Genomic DNA, 20,235 nt, shown 5'->3' with positions numbered 1-20,235 from the left:
GAGCCCAGCAGAAGCCCAGTCCTCCCACTGAGCATCTTTCATCCAGGAAGGTCACTCTGAAAGCCAGGGAAATAACCAGACTCTCCTTACGTCTTCTTAAACCACACAACTCTTGTACACTACTGCCCTCAAAAACAGTCACTTAAAAGCCAGTAAAATTGTATGGGGTTTTCCCCAGTGGCTCAGCAGTAAAGAATCTGCCTGCAATACAGGAGACTCAGGTTCAATCCCTGGGTCAGGAAGATCCCCTGGAGAAAGAAATGGCAACCCACTCCAGTATTCTTGTCTGGGAAATCCCATGGACAGAGGAGCTTGACAGGCTACTCTGCCAGGGTGATAAAGAGTCAGACATAACTTAGTGACTGAACAATGACAACAGTATGGTACAGAGGAAGAAAATTAAAATTGGAGGTAGAACATCTAGGTTAAAATTCCAATTTTTCTCCGACAGCTTTCTGCCTTAGGAAAATTCAAATGTTCTAAGTCTAAATCTCTTCATGTATTATATATAATGAGGGAAAGGGGGGAAATAACACTTACCTTTGAGGGCTACTGAGAAGATTAATAAGATAAGATGTCAATTACAAAGCACTATGCCCTTGCAAATAACATGCCAGGTGATGATGAGGGAAAGCATTTGGCACAGTGTGGAGCTGTAGGCTGAGCCAAGCGGGTTGATATGTCCTTTGCCTGGTCTTTCATTCACTCATTCACTCATATATTCATTCATGCCTGCTAGATTCCAGAAATGCCTGGAGGGGGCTTAAATGCATGTAAGGCAAGAGAAAATTTAACAGTAAGTAAATAAGAAAATGGGACTAAAGGAAGAGAAAGTAGGTGAAGCTGAATGAAACTAGGAGTAAGGTAGAAAACCAGTGCTTCTAAGACTTTGGATTTTCTGAACCAGGAAAATTCTCCCGCAGACTGGGAACTGACGAAGCATGCTATCATTTTCTTTTACCAGGTAAAGACATCAAAAAACAAAACTAAATCAAGCAAACAAAAACTCCTACCATTGATGCTCACCATCATTTCATTAAACAAAGACTTTCTTTTGTTAATACCTACAAAGTGGGAACAATGTGACCTCAGGACAGCCCGGTTGAATCTTATGAAATTATACACTGTTATTCATATTTTGTCTTAGATGGATGAAAGTTGGCACAAACTGCCAAGGGCTTAGAATGGGTACTTGTGACTTAATACAAAATAACCTGGATACCTGCCAAGCAATGAACCTCTTGAGCCCATTTCAGGCCAGGGATGAAGATAAAACTAGTCACTCAAAAAAGAACAGTTATTTCCAGTAGAGTCTTGAGAGAAAATACTTCCTGGATTCTCCTTGAAAGGATATCATGTGAGGCATTGAAATATTTCAGGGACTTTCCTGGTGATCCAGTGGCTAAGACTCCACATTCCCAATGCAGGGGGCCCGTGTTTGAATCCTGGGCGGGGAACTAAATCCCACATACTGCAAGACCTGGTGCAGCCAAATAAGTAAAAAATAAGTACTTATTTTTTAAAAAACCAATATCTCAGACTGAAAAAGGCACTTTTTATAAAATGTATTGCCCTAATATGGGCAAATGGGGTCATGCCAAAATACAATTCCATAAAAGAAATTTTCCTGGATGTAGTCCAGGTAACTACTCTTCATTTGGGTTGATCTGAGATAGGAACTGATTTTAGGGGATACAGATTTTAGAGTTGGACTGTATCTTTCAGAAAGTTTTCCAAAATGATCTTCTTCTTAACTAAATTTTTGACAAACATTGAATGTGGATGAGTTCTCAACTGTTCCAAGGCCTTGCAATCCTTGTGCCGTGTATCTGGAAATCCGATCCTGTGTTGATGATTAAACAAGGAGTCACATGCTTTAACAATCAGCTCACTTTGGGAGAGGAATGACATGCCTCTTAGGACAGCTGACAAACTTAGTGAGGGTGCAAGGGATAAACAGAGGGAACCTGGAAAAGTTTCTAACCTAAGGAAGTATTCTATAGATATGCAGGAGCTCACAAATGTCACGTGTTACAAGCTATCTGCATCCACTCTGCATATATTTATTGAATTCCCACTATGTGCTAAGCTCCCTTCTATGCACTGGAGATACAGCTATGAACAAAACAGGGAAAATTTTCTGCCCACATAGTGGGGGAGCCAGGTGGAAACAGATGACAAATAAGAAATACAAGTGACTAATACAGTATATCAGAGGGTGATAAGTGCTCTGAAGAAATATAAAATAGGATAAGAAGTGTGCTTCTATTTTCAAAAGGTTGGTCAGAGAAGGTCTCATGGAGAAGGTGGTATTCATTTTTTAAGAAAACTTAAAAAACTATTTATGTACTTTATTTGGGGGCATCAGGTCTTCATTGCAGCACATGGGATCTTTTTATGTTCTTTCTGTGAACAGTTGTCTCCGGGCTTGTGGGATCTTAGTTCCCCAACTAGGGATCGAATCAACATCCCCTGCATTGGAAAGCGGATTCTTAACTACTGGACCATGTAGGAAGTCCCAAGTAGGTAGTATTTAAGCAAAGGTGAAAGAAAGTGAAGTAAGTAGGGGGGCAATGTGAACATTTAAGGGAAAAGCATGACTAGCAGAGGGAATAGTGAGTGCGAAGCCTTGGTGGCAGGACTGTCCCTGACAGGTCTGAGCAGCAGCAAGGCCAAAATGGCTTGAGCAGAGTGAACCAAGACTGGTAGCAGACCATAAAATCAGAGGTAGTGGTGTAGGGTTGGAGAGAGGGGAGGATTCCAAAGGCTCCCTAAACCATTATAAGGACTTTGGCTTTTACTCTGGGAGTTCTGGGAAGCCGTGGGAGGATTCTAAGTAGAGCAGTAACACGGCTCAACTAATATTTTAACAGATTCACTTGGCTGCTATACTGAGAAGAGACTGTAGGGTGGCGAGGGCAGCAGCAAGGGGACCAGTTAGCTGGCTGCTGCATTTTCTAGATGAGATTACACATCAGGTACCAGCAAGGTCAGAATGGTATTTGGGATCCAATGAAGTGGAGGGGAGGATCGCACGGTGCTGGAATTTCAGTTATCTCACCAGTCTGGGTAACATCCCTGAGATCCATAACGCTGACAATTTACAGAGAGATTCTCAGAGACTTAGACAAATGTAGATACAACGAAAGGTGACATGCTGTTGAACAGTTGCTTGGCTTTGTGCTTGATGGCCCAGGGCAGGTGGGAAGAGGGAAGCCCCAGGAAACACTGGATACAGTCAGAGAGATTCGTGGGGTGGGGCAGCTGCTTGTGAAGAGCAATGATTTAACAAGTAGGAGCGGGAGCTGAAAAGGGAAGTGGAACCAGTGCCCAGAGTTCTAGCTGCTTTGTCTATAAAAGGAGACGAGGCTCTCCCGGCAGCCACGCCGGGGCTCTAGCACGTAGCGCGCGGGTTTATGCCGTCTCGTCCACTGCAAACATGAGTTCTCAAGCACAGTAACATTTTTGTTTATTTTAATAGGTGAAATTTCAAAATCTACTTTGGTTATCTGTTCGTTTCATTTACTTTTTTACTCCACTATGTTTTACTCATTCTCATGCCTTTGAGAAGGCAATTTCAAGGCCCTTATAGGCAAGCCAACATGAGGTACTCTTCAATCTTGACTTCAAGACTGTTTCTTACAGTTAATAAAGATACTTGGGCATGACTGTCATCCTGTTTAGATGCTAACAGTCATGCATCAGGTTGGCAGGATTGGCCAGTTACCCAGCGTTGGTGCTCCTCCCAGCTCCAGGCAGATCCTGCTTCACCATTGAAGAGCTGTTCCCGCTGAACTCAGACTCGCCTCAGAAACCTTCTCCACCAGAAGTTCTGGGGAGCCACCACTGATCAGTGGGAGCAACATTCCCAGTGGACCACCTTACTATCCCAGGTTCTGTCCAATATAATCTTAACTTCTTGCCTTTATACCAACTTTGGAAATAGACTCACTAGTTAAAAACTCTTACCTTATTATGTATATTTGGGAGTTAGGTGAAAATATATCATAGCAATAGTGAGTTTGGATTTCCAACTAATATAAACATTTAAACAAGTAACTGATGGATGTAATAATAAGGAGTAATTTTATTAAAGGTCTCTTTTCTGCATTAATCCAAGGCTTTTCATTCTAGATTTATATATGGTTACTTCTTTTTTTAATTATTAAAAAAATTTTTTTTGGCCACACCATATAGCATGTGTGGCTTCCCTGGTAGCCCAGCTGGTAAAGAATCTGCCTGCAATGCAGGAGTCCCAGTTTCAACTCCTGGGTTGGGAAGATCCACTGGAGAAGGGAACGGCTACCCATTCCAGCATTCTAGCCTGGAGAATTCCACGGACTATATAGTCCACAGGGTCGAAAAGAGTCGGACACAACTGAGTAACTTTCACATACAGAGTGTGGGATCTTAGTTCCCGGATCAGGGATCAAATCCATGTTCCCTGCACTGGAAGCATGGAATCTCAACCACTGGACTCTCAGGCAAGTCCCATAGTTCCCTTAACTTTTTAGAAGTAAAGTGGCCTTTGTTTTCTTTTGGCCTCAGGGCCTCCCACTTGATTCAATGGTGCCAGTGGGTCACAGTTTTCTAGAACTCTGAAGCCACCTTAAAGCTGATATCAGTGTTCCTGGTCTTCGGCAATGAACAACTAATTACTGTGCAAAGGACTAAATTAGGAAAGAATCTATAGCGGAAGTCCCTCCAGGAAGATCCATAGCAGGATTTCAGGTGGAGAATCAAGGGTTGGAAGCAGAGTCCCGACGGTGTTTGATCCGTTCCCTACTTAGTTTTGTGATTGGTGACGCAAAGAACTACCAGCCTGGGCCCCAGAGAGCTCTCTGCTGTCATCACCTAGGCCCCGCGGCCCTGGCCTCTCCCTTGACGGTGTCCTGGTCCTGCTGGGGGTCTCATATCTGTGTGCCAAGGCGAGGGAGCCGCTTCCCTCCTAGAGTGACGGCATTGGCAGATGACAGCTGCATGGTCCCTCCCGCCTTTCTGCTATGCATGTGGATGCACCCTCCCTGTTCAACAGCCTTTATCCTGCCATCCCAGGAACACCGTTCGTCTCAAAGTCCCCTTTTTTATTTCTTCCATAGCTGCTAGAAACGAGTGCCAATGAGGTTGATGACAGGCTCTCCTCTACTCTCTGAGATAGTGCTTTATAACAAAAAAAATTTGAAAATCTTCACCACATATCATAAAGGGAGTTCTGTCTCCAGGAAGCTAAAGATATTATAAAATCTCTCATGATTACCCCCAGGGCAGTAACTGACTCTAGGAACTGGAAAAGTAATACAGAAATCACTGCTTCTCACAAGGTTATGATCCTTCCCTAACTCGGGTTATAGGGTCACGGAAATGGTTATTTGCCACTAAGTTGTAAATCTCTGAGCTACACCTTGCTAGACCTAAGTAGCAAGGAGGAAAGGAATAGTATGAGAGACAAGAGGCCTAGGCCTGCCTCTGTCCCCCACCCTTCCAACTTCCTACCTTTGGGGCCTGATTAGCACCCCATCTGGCTGCCTACACATACTGAAGCTTGGCTGTGCTCTGGGACTTCGGGTGTGGGTGGAGTGGGGGCAGAGGGAGTTAATGAGGAAAAGCAACGGGAGTGAAGGGCAGGATGGAAGGAGATCTGGCCAGGATGCTCTGTATGCCGTGCCCAGTCTTGACCTGAACAAGGTAGTCAGGTAATAGTTTCAACCATCAGCTGACTGGTTATGTATGAAAGACAGTTTGGGGATGTCAATGAAATTGGATGAGTGTGCCTGTCTTGACATCCAGCACTCTGGGAGAGGCGATGAGAACTGTATGAGTAAGTTGGAGATGAAGATGGGAAATAATTATGGTGTGATCCAAGACATAGCAATATGGTTTAACTGGTGTGTGTGTGTGTATGTATGAATGCTCAGTCAAGTCTGACTCTTTGCAATCCCATGGACTGTAGCCCACCAGGCTCCGCTGGTGTATCTGGTCTTATAATCTAATGAAGAACAATTTGCATAACCCAGTAAACATTCTAATCATTGTATACATCTGTGTATATTCCTTATCTTTTAAAAAAAAGATTTGAGGCTAAGTACACAAGCAATTTGCACTATAATAAAGAGCGAGCTGAGTGCTATAAGAGAGCTACACAGTGGCCAGAGGGAAAGTGTGTTACGAGGGGCTTTAGCTCTAGATCCCAGAACTTACTAGCTCTGTGGCCCCAAGAGGCATTAACCTCTGGATTTAATCATCTCTGCCCTGCAGAGTTTTTGCAAGGATTAGAGACAATACATATAAAGTGGCTTCCACAATGCCTCAAATAGACTAGCCCCCTCAATGAATAAGAGTTACCAGTATGATGAGTTTTAAATCAAGCTGTGGATAAAAATTTGTATCCCACCCAAATATAACTCCCTTGTATGTGAGCATCCAGAGGAATGGGATCAGGGACCATAAGCTAGTCCTGATCAAAAAGACTCCTCCAGAGGCCTCCTCAGCTCCTAGCAACTCACTGTTCCTGGAGAGAGAAGGAGGTGAGGAGGGAGGGGAGAACCTTCAACCTGTATTTGCATCCTGAGCCAGGGTAACAATAGCTGCTGCCACTACTTGAGGTCCACAATATGTGCCACTGTGCTCCACTTTACATACACTTTCCCATTACATCCTCACAGGGCTCTTATAAAGTGTATATTGGTCCCATTTAACAGGTAAAAAGAAAGGAGACCAGAGGTCCAGCAGCTTGTCTAAGCCAAACTGAGTGGTGGAGCTGGAATGTGGGTTCACATCCAACCCTGCAGCTCAAATTCAGCCACTTCCCTAAAGTCAGCTTGCAGCTACACTAAGCAAAAAATCCTGAAGGATGTCGCCCCCTTCCGTTGCCGCCCAGCCCCCTCTCCATCTACCCCAAGACCATCTTCCTCTTCTTCCTACCTTTCCCTCTCTGCTCAGCTCCCCCCTTCCCTCAGATCCCTGTCCCTGCCCTGGGGCGTGAAATTTACCTGGTAAGACAGGGATTCAGGAGGTTTGCCTGTGTCCTGCACCCTGCCATCTCCTAACCCTAGGAGCCTGCTTTCTCAGACGTCTTACATCTCCCTGGTGTCTCTCCTTAAACTCTACAAGGCCGCTGAGAACTAACTTCCCCAAATCTGACTCGAGGGTGGGCTCACGGAGGGGTGTGGGTGTGTGTGTGAGAGAGGGAGAGGGGGAGGGGAGGAGGAGGGGGAGGGAGATAAAGGGGGTGTGTGTGTGCGCGCGCGCGCTCTGGACCATCAGGGAGGGGGAAAGCAGTCTAGCCCCTGCGTCATCCCGCAGTTGTTCGGAAATGGGTTTACGGGTGTAATAGGAAAAGACACTTCAGCTGTTCCTTGAATCCTTGATTCAGCCCCAGAGGATGCCCGTGCCTCAATTCTCTCCTTGACTAGGACGGGAAGAAGGGGTAATGTGGGGAAGAGCCTCCAGGAGGCTTGGCCACCTTCCCGTGTTCCGTGCAGTTTTCACCGTGTGCATTTCGGGGAGAGGAGGCGAGCGTGCAGAGGAGGCGAGGCTACCGCAGGGCAGTGAAGAGCGGGCTGGCGGTGCCACCTGCTGAGAGCCCCGCAGGCCCGGAGCGCGGCCGGCTGTGCCACCTGCTATAAATAGGCTGCTAAGGACAGGGTTGGACCGCACATCCCTCCTCGCTGGCCTTAATCAGGCGCGGGGTTCCGCGTGCCCGGAGCCCAGGGTATTCGTCTGGCCAAGACCCTGCTCCGGGGCTGGGTGGGGCGACGCGCCAACACCCTCTCGGGGCTGAGGCTGGCTGCCCGGGAGCAGGTTGAGGATGGACCGCCCGGGAAGGGAGAGACAAGGAGGGGAGGGAGACGGCGGTGGACCTGCACTGCAGCAGCTGTTGCCCGCGAGTGACTCGCCCGTCTCGGCCATGCCGCTCGAGCAGAGTCACACGGCGCGGTGGGGAGGGAGGGGGCATCGCGTCCCCGTCTTAGGTCCCTGGGGACCGAATTGGGAGATCCCGGGTTCAGCCCTCCCCTCGCCTCGCCTCCCCCGCGCTCGCCCTGCCAGGGAGGAGGAAACGCGAGCCGCGCGCAGACACCTCCTCCGCCGCCGCCGCCGCTGCCGCCGCCGGCGTTCCTGCGCCTCGGTGCCTGTTGCTGCCGCCGCCGCCGCGGGACCCGCCGCGTCCTCCGCCGACTGGAGAAGAGGCGGGAGCCCTGCCAGTCCCCGCGGCTGGAAGAGAGCAGCCTGCCAGCCACGATGCGCGCCCCGCCCGCCCAGGCCGTCCCCGGGCTACCCCCGAACACCTGCGCGCCCCGGCCGGGCTCCGGGCTCTGAGCGCGCCGCGGCACAGGTAGGCGCTTCCTGGAGCCTCGCCCACGCCACCCCGCCGCCTCCTCCCGGGGCATCCCGCCCGTCCCCCACCCCTGGCAGGCCCCTGCACTCCCGGGCCGGCGGAAAAGCTGGGCTCGGGCACCCCAGGGGGCGTTCCTGCTGTCCTTGTCGCGCAGTGGGTGTTTCGGGAGAGGAAGTTTATTGCCACCTCGTTGTCCCCTAGTTGGACGAAAGCGAAACCTTCAAGTTCAGAGCGACCCGGGAGCTCCAGCAGTCACCCTCCCTTCGGCCCTCCCTCCACTCCTGCTCTCGGTCTTCGCATCTCCGTCCTCGCCCCTCCCGCCAAATATCTCTAGGGCTAGTGTGTTTGTGAGGCCACCGAACAGGGGGACGGCGGTCAGAGTGACCCCAGGCCACCCTTTAAAAGTTCAGGGTACTTCACAGTAGCAGCTTGGCAGCCCCACCAGCGCGCGCAACATTTCTTTCTATGGGCACATCCTGTACCAGTCATTTTGAAACCCTGCTTAATTGTTTCTAGCAGCTTCCGGATCTGTCTGTGATTGTGAGACCCCTCTAACTTCGCCACGAGTTGTTGTTGTGGGTGTAAGGGGTGTGTGTGTGTGTGTGTGTGTGTGTGTGTTTAAAAGAGATGTCATTTTCTCTGAAGTTCACCTAGAGGCGGCTTTACTGTGGCTATTTCATTTAAAATAGATTATTCTCTGGAAGTTACTTAAAAAGGAAAAGAAATCGAAAGTGATGATTGTTCCTCCCACCAAACCGTTTGATTCTGAGTGCCCTGCATGAATTAATGGGTATTCATTCACTTCGTAGATCGCTCATTCTTCCTTTTAGATAATTGGGTGATTTTACTTAGCGATACTACATAATCAGACTTTGAAAGAGCATTTTAAAATTACCTATTAAAATTACCTTTTATTGGCGTATAAAGTATTTCTGCTTTACAGCCAAGTTAATAAAAGTTACCTGGCTTAAATAGGTCACATCTAGGAAACTCAGCTATCTCTAGAAGTCCAAACGTCTAAACCTTTTGCTCTGTGCTTAAGCTGAACTGCAGAGTCCTTGATTTAAAAAAAAAAAAAAAAAATCCCTTTGTTGGGACAACTGCAGTTCCTTCTCCTCCAAAGACTGGAGATGAGATTGGTAGGCGATTGAAGACTGGAGATGAGATTGGTAGGAGGAGAAGCATGGCCACCTCTGGATTTCCTTGTGCTTTGGGAACCTGCTGTGGGTGGGACGGGTTGGCCTGAGGAGTGAACAGGAGAGTTGTTTTAAGGGGCTGGGAATCCACCTTGCATGACAACTCTGTATATTTCTGAACACATGATGTTCTATTACCATCTTGGTTAGGGATCCCGGAAGTAGCTGGGTTCTGCACGATTTTGTAGAGTTGAGGTGGCTTCTCTCCCTTGGGGAGGAGGTGTGGCTCCTGCTTAGCTCCGACTGGATGGACATGAGTTTGCGCAAGCTCTGGGAGTTGATGATGGACAGAGAAGCCTGGCATGCTGCAGCCCATGGGGTCACAAAGAGTTGGACGTGACTGAGCGACTGAACTGAACTGAACAGCTCTTTCCTGGGAACCTTGGAGACTGTCTTAAGAAATAAGGACATGAAATGAAAAGGTTTGCATAAAATAGGATTGACTGCTTTTGTAAACAGATATTTTATAGTTGTTTCAAGTGGAAAGCTGTGGCAGTCTCGAATCTGCCTGCTTCTCTTTTTTTTTTCTAACAAGGTATAGGGAAATAAGGCCATAAAAAGTGCTTGCTCTCCAAATTTCTCTATCGTATCCTGTTGATAAAGCCTGAGCTAGTGGCTAGTGAGTGCAGCTGTGAATTAAAGGGCACTGTGTGAAATGTTTAGGGGAGATTTCCTGAAGTGAAGACAGTGCAGTATCCTGAGACCACAGAATCGATTGAGTGCAAAGAAATATAAGAGGGATTAAGTGTGGCTCAAAGCAGTGCCTGAAGTCATCAAACAATCATTAAAATAAATGCCTTTATGTGGACTTGTCCAGCCACTGGCAGACCAGTAAAACGGGGAAAATTCACTGGTGTAGTTATAAATTATTAGCATATTAGTTTAGCATCAAAATAAATAAAATAAAGTTTTGCAAATGGAACTCTGCTTGGTCTGCCTTTACCTTTCCCAATGAGAGCTCTGGAGATTTCTCCTCTGTCTGTGGTCACATTTCTGGTTTGGTGCAGCCATGTCAGTGTTGACCTTTGGTCCCATATGACGTTGTCATGGTACCAGATGTTTGAGGAAGAAAAGGGCAACTCTGAAGAAATTATTCGGCTTGCCCCACTTCCCTTATCATCCAGCCGTTGACAGTCTCTGTGTCCTACTTCCTGGGACACAGGAAGGTCACCTGAAGACACCCTAGAAGGTGGCCTTCACCAGAAGGGCTACAGCAGCGACCAGCTGTTCCCCCGGGCAGCGCCAGCTGTCGCTGGTTGGCGCCTTTCAGTCCCAGATCTTCTGGGAGCTTCTGGGATGTACCACTGGCAGGCAGTGTGACGCGAACCTGTTCCCCAGCATTTTCATTCACGATGGTGCCCAGAGTGGGGATGCTGCTTGCAGATTCCGTCTTTGAATATGCTTTTAATTTTATCTCACCAAATGACAACTCTTCAGGCTCTTTTACTGTCTTCACAGCGTTTGTCTGAGGGTCTCCAGTCTCCACTCTTCGGGTTCTCCAGATGATCTAGCATGTGTATCAGCCCACTTGGGGGCTTACATAGGTGTGCTCATGTGTGGGTACCCTGGTGTAGTTTCCTTTGACCTTTTTCTTGTCTGCTGTGCTGCTCTTCTCAAATTTAGTAGCCTCATTCGTCCCACTTGATTTACCTTCTAGGCCCCCTTCTTTCCTTGGTCATTAAAATCTGGAGAAATAAAATCTGTTCATTAAAATGGCTGTGAGTCCACTCAGAAACCAAGGAGTGTTAGGTTTGTATCCCTCTGGTGGTAAAGGATTTAAGTTTTCAGTACAGATTATGAACACCTTTGCTGACTTTTATTTTCATTGCTTGCTTTCCACATTCGAATAAAAATTTTTTTAAACCAGATTTTTCACAAAATACATGAAGTTTTCCATTTTCAGGGTTTTTGACATTTTCAAGCCAAGATTTCCATTTGATGGATTCTTAGATTTAAGATCAGTGTGTCCCTGTTCAGGTTTCAGATGTTTAGAAAATGATTGGTCATATTGGGGCCATGTGAAATGTTCTTGATGCTTAGATTTCAGTGAAGGTGTTCAGAATGTAGGAAATATGTTTTAGTACCAGCAAAGATGTGTTTAATTTTGAGTGTGCCTATTTCCTTTGAGATAAGAAGCAGCTATTTTTTGCTCTTAAAAAGAAGATGTACCCATTTAACAACACAGTATATATATATACACATATACACATATATATATACACACACATAATCAGTGAATCTAAACTTCCAGAGAGGGGACCTTATGGGTAAGTTGTCAAACTTAATGAATTTATACGTGTAAAGTGCTTAGAAGAATGCTTGGTAGTGAGCACACAATGTATATTGCTTACTGCTATAATTATATTGGCTTGCTTTACAGTTTGAGCATATCATCTTGACACTAGATTTAGGTTGCATGCATGCATGCTCAGTCATTCAGTCGTGTCCGACTCTTTGCAACCCCATGGACTGTAGCCCTCTAGGTTCCTCTGTCCACGGGATTCTCCCAGCAAGAATACTGGAGTGGATTACCGTTTCCTTCTCCAGGAGCTCTTCCCAACCCAGAGACTGAACCCAAGTCTGCTGTGGCTCCTGCATTGACAGTAAGACTCTTTAACACTGAGCCACCTGGGAAGTCCTCAGATTTAGGTTATTATTGTAAAATTTAGGTAGAAAAATAATCCTGCTTGTCTACTAGAATGGTAGTTTAGTGTTACTTTCATCTGGAGATACTGTCAGATTGCAAAGAACAGAAATTTGGGCACATGGGAGGTCTGGATTCAAATCCTGCCTTCCTTATTTACTAGCTAGAGGACACTTATATAAAATGGGGATGATGAAAAGACTCTAGTGAGAGCTGTAAGAACACAGAAGAGCATATGTGTAATATCCAATACTAGTTAATAGGTAATACTGACTCTGGAGTGGAAAGACCTGGGTCTGAATCCTGCTTCTGCCACTTGCTGCTGGTATGACCTTGGGCAAGTGACCTCACTTCTCTGTGCCAGCAACTTCCTTCTTGTCTCTCATCATTAAACTGGAGCTGATAATGATGATTGTAGTCCATAATAGTTCTTATTCAGATATGGTAATAACAGTCTTTATTGGTCAGGGCTATTGTGAGTGCAAAACCTGTTAACAGACTCACAGGTAAGTGTAATTATGTGTTAACAGTTAACTCTGTTACTTTTAGGAGAATAACATACAGCAGCAATGCAGGGGGGAAGGTTAGACATAACCCCTAGAGGCCAACTAGGACGATCCCACCCCACCCTTTTATCCTATGCAATACCGTGGAAGAGAATACAGGAAGTGACAGTGACGTTCTAAAGGACTAGGCTTGAATTAGCTCTGATTTTTATAGGAAGGAAGTCATTCAAAACAGCATTACTTTTTGTGTCAAGTTAGAGAGGCAGAGCCAGGTACTGGAGCGTCCTTGATGAAGTAAAGGTTAGAACCACTAGCTCCAGGAGCCCTGCAGTGAAATAGCCGACTGCTTCAAAGACTTTGGGGACCTGTGAGCAGTTCCTAAGTGAGCAGCACACTTGTCTGATTGGGTGGGATTCTGTGCAGGAAATGGACTCATAGCCGAGCCAAGCCAGTGATCTCACTGCATGCGATTATTCAAGTGGCAGAATAATCCTGTTCAGCTGCAAGCTACTCCATCTAGAGTACAAACAGGAAAAAAAAAATGTCATTGATTCTCAAGGGGAAATGAGTGTCCTTGGGGGTTTCCTGTCTCTCCAGCAGGTCCCTGACAGCTAATCAGTATTGACTGGTTCCTAACCTGGCCTGGAGCTAGAAGCTTCCAATAGCCCTCCCTTCATCCACCTATCTCACTCTCCTCGCCTCCCACCAGCGTCTGAGAGGGTAAGGGCTGGACCCACAGGGGCTGCAGTATATGGCTGGTTACTGGAAAGTCCCCATCCTACTCCCTGTGGTTTACTGGGAGGGAGGGAGTGGATGGGTGCTGGGAAGAGAGGGGGCTCCCAGTGGCAGCCAGCTAGCTCCCACCATCCCCTTTCTCGCTTCCTGATCAATAAACCCCAGGCTGTCTTCATGCATCTCTCCCACATTTATATTCCTTAAGGGAAGATCAGAGCAGCTTTCTATCCCCACACAGTCTCGGGGACATTTGGTATTTTACATTATGAAAATGAGATTCACCAGATTTTAGAGACAGAAGAAAACTTGGGGATGGTCTTGTTCCATCCTTTTGTTAAGAGTAAAGTTGAGACTTGGAAAAGTAATTTGTTTTCTCAACTTCACACTTGAAAGTGTTTTTGTAAGAAAACAGGTTCTTTGCCACACTTGGAAGGGAGTCAGGGATTTGTATTGTCCTAATTCTGTCACCAAACTTGAACAAACCATTTAGCTTCTTCGGTTTCCTCACTTCCTGCATGTAAGAAAGAAATTCGAGTGGCTTTAGAGGACCTTTCTAGCTTTAAAATTTTGTGATTTTAGATACATGCTTCCAGGGGTATCTATCATGGCAGGACTCAATAACAAAGTTACTGGAACTATTCTGATGAAAGAGTGTCTTTGTGTTTTGGGTCCCACCATAGTTATGGGTTGTGGTGGGCAGGAGTTGTTGTAGAACACAGATCTCTGGGAGGGGTAGGACTTCTGCGCAGATGACTCTATCGAGAACATGACTAGACGCTCACCAGAATAACAGACCAGAGTATTTCTGAGAGATGAAGCACAGGAGACTTCCTGGAATAGATGGTTCTCCCTGGGGCCTCGAGGATGGTCACACGTTACATGCATATGATGTGGACTGAGATGGCTTAAAAATAATCTGATGGTTTGTTAGGATTGTTTGAATGGTTCTTCTGTTTTATGTAACTTTTCATTGAACATTAAATAGTTATTCACCTAATCTAAGTTACCATGAATCTTATGTCAGCAGAATCTGAATTACTTATAAATAATTAGGACTCTGTCTGAAGTAGAACTTACAACTTGATAGTTTACTGACAGTGTTAAGGTGTTAAGGTCCAGTCTGTTTTTTACAAAGAAACTAAGATGTGCCCCACCTGGTTGAAAACTGAAAATCTGAGGCCTCCAAATAGTTTTGACAGTGAAATTGCAGGACCAATTTGATGACTAATTATTTACCAAATGATTGAAATGACTAAATTGTGTAATTTTTTTTGCTTCATGTTTGTATTCTCTTACAAGAAAACTGAAAGTAATTCTGCTACACTGGTTGCCACCATATTAATAACTACCTCATCTACTCTTATTGATAGATCTTGGGTCTATCCTTTGTAATAATTCTAGTCACTTCTTTAAACATATCTTGGGATTAGCAGCTGTCAACGGTTAGAACTTGAAGCAGATTCAGTTACAGGAGTGGAAGCTGAGCCAGACATTTAATGCCACTTTCACCTGCAGGTGAGAGAAAGAAAAACAGGAGAGACCTTTATTAATGGGGTTATATGAGCTTTAAGTCTGTTTTCATCATCAAGAGAAGCTTTACTTTAAAAGAAAAGAGAAAAAAAAAAAGAAAAGAAAAGAGATTGGGAATACACTTTTATGAAATACTTTAGCACTCTAAATAAAATATGGGCTTATTTCTAAACTTTGGAACATCTAAAATTTAAAAATTCGCTTTTAACCATGTTCAAATTAATTATAAAAATTCATTCTTTGGATATATGCATATATGTCACGTAATAAACATAGAGTAAAAAGAATAGACTTCAGTTGTAGCTCAGAAATTGTTTAGAATTTGAATACTGATTTCAGAAGCCCCAAACCTTATGAGCCTAAGACGCTTACAGACTTGTTTAGGGACACCTATTCAAACTTTTAAAGTAAATACGATGTTTAGGTAGAAAGTGCAGCAGGGCATGGTGATGGCTGCCCTGAATCACCATGGATGAAAGAGGTGACAGTTGCTTGAACTAGGACTTGCCTATGAGTTGGCATTAGGTTAGAGGACAAGAGTGGGGGGGTCATTGGAAGAGTCTCCTTGGGTTGTCAATGATCCTATCTTTCCATTTCATTGGGAGAGTCTCCTTGGGTAGTCCATGATGCTATTTTGTGAGCAGAGGGACTGACTGCTTTGTTCTGGACCACCTTTTCGATTTTTTTCAATAGCAAACAGCCAAGGAAGATAGAAATAGTGTCTCTCTCAGGAAGACACTCCAGAATTTAAGGACAGACATGCTTACTCCTTATTATAAAATATTCAGGCTTCCAAATCTCAGGTGCCTCTCCTGTAACCCACTGTGGATACAGATGTCACCTGGCCTGTGGGAACTGAAGGTCAGGGAGCCAGCCACAATGCTGCCTCTGTGGCTACTGCTCTGAGTAATAAATTGTCCTCTGTCTGACCTGGGAGGCTCATGTCCTCTACCAGGAGGCTAATTTGTGGCAGGCTGACTTGTAAGTTTGCAAGCAGGGTAAACTCTCAGGCTGTCTTCAGTTCGTGACAGGTATTATGTTCCTGACAGAGAGAACAGTGTGCTCTGTGGCACGGAGGCATGAGAAATCCCATCTCATGTGAAGAACCGTGTCTGGTTACTTATCTTCAGAGCCAAAAGCTGCATGTGCGTATGCGTGCGTGCTTAGGCTCTCGGTTATGTTTGACTCTCTGCAACCCCATGAGCTCTTGGTAGCCCACCAGGCTCCTCTGTCCATGGAGTTTTCCAGGCAAGAATACTGGAACTTGTTGCCATTTTCTCCTCCACGGGATCTTCCCAACCCAGGGATTGAACCTGCATCTCTTGCATCTCTTGCTTTGGCAAGTGGATTCTTTACCACCACACCACCTGGAAAGCTCCCAAAGCTGCATTTTAGAGGAGTATATGCGGTTGGAGATATGGAAAGGACCAGATTCTGAAGAGATCCTATATGCCATGTCAAAGAGTTTAGATGTTATGGGGGCTGTGATTAAGGATTTAGCAGAGGAGTGATATGATCAATTTTCTGTGTTGGTTGAGTTATTCTAAGAAATACATGAAGGCTGAATTGAATGTGGGGGCACCTTTTCTCCAGTTGAGAAAAAAAGTCAGACTTACTTAGATGTAAAGTCAGTTAAGAAGTAGTGATAGAGTGAAGAGGGGATTTGAAGGACTGTCTTAGTTCATTCAGGCTGCTGTCACAGAGTATCACAGACTGGGTAGTCTATAAACAATGGAAACTTATTTCTTACAGTTCTGGAGGAGGGGAAGCCCAAGATCAAGATGCTGGCAGATTCAGAATCTTGTGATGGCTGGCTTCCTAGTTCATAGACTGCTCTCTTTTCCCTGTGTCCTCGCATGGTAGAAGCGGAAAGAGAGCTCTCTAGGTCTCTTATAAGGGCACTAATCCTATTCATATGGGTTCCACCCTCATGATCTAATCACCTACCAAAGTCTCTACCCCTAAAAACACTATCACATTGGGTATTAGGATTTCAACATATAAACTGAGGGAGGATGGACACAAACATTCAGTCTACAGCAATGACTCCTTGGCTTTTGACTTGGCTGATAAAATAAATAGTGATGGGAGGGAAGAGAAGTTCTGGATAGGAGGGAGGTAAGACTGAGTTAGATTTAAAACAACTCAATTGAAGCCTAGATGCTGTCTGAATAGGCTATCCAGATAGAAATATTTAATGGCCTGTCTTGATCTGGAGCTCAAGAAGGAGACAAACATATGGGAATCATTAGTGTTTATATGGTAGATGCGTTCTTGTGCAAGAGAATAGGTTGAGAATCAGATGCAAACTCAAATCACTAATGACAAAGTTTCCTGGGCCATAAAAATGGCAATATTGGTAATCTCTAATTGAGACCAAGGTGAGAGATGAAGGTTGTTACAAGATGAAATAACACTTGCCTAGTACCTAGTGACCACATTCTGTCAGACCTCTCCACCATGACCCGACCGTCTTGGGTGGCCCCACACGGCATGGCTTAGTTTCATTGAGTTAGACAAGACTGTGGTCCTGTGATCAAGTTGGCTAGTTTTCTGTGATTATGGTTTTAGTGTGTCTGCCCCTGATGCCCTCTTGGAACACCTACCATCTTACTTGGGTTTCTCTTACCTTGGACACGGGGTGAAGCAGGGCAAAGGCAAAAGCTAATAGAGTTTTGCCAAGAGAATGCACTGGTCATAGCAAACACCCTCTTAACACAAGAGAAGACTCTACATATGGACATCACCAGATGGCCAACACCGAAATCAGATTGATTATATTCTTTGCAGCCAAAGATGGAGAAGCTCTATACAGTCAGCGAAAACAAGACCTGGAGCTGACTGTGGCTCAGATCATGAACTCCTTATTGCCAAATTCAGACTTAAACTGAAGAGAGTAGGGATAACCACTAGACCATTCAGGTATGATCTAAATCAAATCCCTTATGAATATACAGTGGAAGTGAGAAATAGATTTAAGGGACTAGATCTGATAGACAGAGTGCCTGGTGAACTATGGATGGAAGTTCGTGACATTGTACTGGAGACAGGGATCAAGACCATCCCCATGGAAAGAAATGCAAAAAAGGCAAAATGGTTGTCGGAGGAGGCCTTACAAATAGCTGTGAAAAGAAGAGAAGCAAAAAGCAAAGGAGAAAAGGAAAGATATTCCCATTTGAATGCAGACTTCCAAAGAATAGCCAGGAGGGATAAGAAAGCCTTCCTCAGCGATCAGTGCAAAGAAATAGAGGAAAACAACAGAATGCGAAAGACTAGAGATCTTGTCAAGAAAATTAGAGATACCAAGGGAACATTTCATGCAAAAATGGGCTCAATAAAGGACAGAAATGGTATGGACCTAACAGAAGAGGAAGATATTAAGAAAAGGTGGCAAGAATACACAGAAGAACTGTACAAAAAAGTTCTTCTTGACCCAGATAATCACAATGGTGTGATCACTGACCTAGAGCCAGACATCCTGGAATGTGAAGTCAAGTGGGCCTTAGAAAGCATCACTATGAACAAAGCTAGTGGATGTGATGGAATTCCAGTTGAGCAATTTCAATCCCTGAAAGATGATGCTGTAAAAGTGCTGCACTCAATATGCCAGCAAATTTGGAAAACTCAGCAGTGGCCACAGGACTGGAAAAGGTCAGTTTTCATTCCAGTCCCTAAGAAAGGCAATCCCAAAGAATGCTCAAACTACCACACAATTGCACTCAGCTCACACGCTAGCAAAGTAATGCTCAAAATTCTCCAAGCCAGGCTTCAGCAATAGGTGAACAGAGAACTTCCAGATGTTCAAGCTGGTTTTAGAAAAGGCAGAGAAAATAGAGATCAAATTGCCAACATCAGCTGGATCATCAAAAAAGCAAGAGAGTTCCAGAAAAACATCTATTTCTGCTTTATTGACTATGCCAAAGCCTTCGACTGTGTGGATCACAATAAACTGTGGAAAGTTCTAAAGGAGATGGTAATACCAGACCACCTGACCTGCCTATTGAGAAACCTGTATGCAGTTCAGGAAGCAACAGTTAGAACTGGACATGGAACAACAGACTGGTTCCAAATAGGAAAAGGAGTACGTCAAGGCTGTATATTATCACCCTGCTTATTTAACTTATATGCAGAGTACATCATGAGAAAGGCTGGGCTGGAAGAAGCACAAGCTGGAATTAAGGTTGCTGGGAGAAATATCAATAACCTCAGATATGCAAATGACACCACCCTTATGGCAGAAAGTGAAGAGGAACTAAAAAGCCTCTTGATGAAAGTGAAAGAGGAGAGTGAAAAAGTTGGCTTAAAGCTCAGCATTCAGAAAACCAAGATCATGGCATCTGGTCCCATCACCTCATGGGAAATAGATGGGGAGACAGTGGAAACAGTGTCAGACTTTATTTTTTTGGGCTCCAAAATCACTGCAGATGGTGACTGCAGCCATGAAATTAAAAGACGCTTACTCCTTGGAAGGAAAGCTATGACCAACCTAGGAAGCATATTAAAAAGCAGAGACATTACTTTGCCAACAAAGGTCCATCTGGTCAAGGCTATGGTTTTTCCAGTGGTCATGTATGGATGTGAGAGTTGGACTGTGAAGAAAGCTGAGCGCCAAAGAATTGATGCTTTTGAACTGTGGTGTTGGAGAAGACTCTTGAGAGTCCCTTGGACTGCAAGGAGATCCAACCAGTCCATCCTGAAGGAGACCAGTCCTGGGTGTTCACTGGAAGGACTGATGCTGAAGCTGAAACTCCAATACTTTGGCCACCTCATGCAAAGAGTTGACTCATTGGAAAAGATCCTGATGCTGGGAGGGATTGGGGGCAGGAGGAGAAGGGGACGACAGAGGATGAGATGGCTGGATGGCATCACTGACTTGATGGGCATGAGTCTGAGTAAACTCCGGGAGTTTGTGATGGACAGGGAGGCCTGGCGTACTGCGATTCATGGGGTCGCAAAGAGTCGGACACGACTGAGCGACTGAACTGGACTGAACTGAGTACCTAGTGAAAGTAAGCTGTTATCAGTGGCAGCAAGAGTATTAGAATGTGGTCGCTGACACCAAGAGGTCAAGTGAAATTGTCCAAAGGATGCAGGTGGGATGAGAGGATGGAGTCAAGCAGGTGGGGAAAGCCATCAGGGAACTGAAAAGAAGCAACCAGAGAAGAGGAGAAGCAGGAGAGTTTCAAACAGGATGGAGTGATCAGCGCTGAGAAAGTGGTCTGGAGGGACAAGGCCGCTGAGGACTTAAAAGCCCCATTTGGATTTCACAACCCAAAGATATGGGTGACC

At 45.3% G+C, this 20,235-nt stretch overlaps 1 protein-coding gene across 3 annotated transcripts in view; it reads left to right on the top strand.

Annotated features, from left to right (window-relative positions):
- Nucleotides 1-8,191: 8,191 nt before the first annotated feature.
- TBC1D1 (TBC1 domain family member 1) overlaps nucleotides 8,192-20,235 on the top strand; it is a 226,065-nt gene continuing 214,021 nt past the window's right edge. For all 3 annotated transcript variants that reach the window (XM_043438111.1, XM_043438110.1, XM_043438109.1), the window contains exon 1: nucleotides 8,192-8,332. The gene's annotated coding sequence lies outside the window, so the exon portion shown is untranslated. The remainder of the gene's footprint in view (nucleotides 8,333-20,235) is intronic.

This window comes from Cervus canadensis, chromosome 19 (genome assembly GCF_019320065.1).
Source record: "Cervus canadensis isolate Bull #8, Minnesota chromosome 19, ASM1932006v1, whole genome shotgun sequence".
In the NCBI taxonomy this organism is placed as follows: domain Eukaryota; kingdom Metazoa; phylum Chordata; class Mammalia; order Artiodactyla; family Cervidae; genus Cervus; species Cervus canadensis.
Note: the sequence above shows the minus strand (reverse complement) of the source record. Positions and strands in the feature narration are given on the sequence as shown.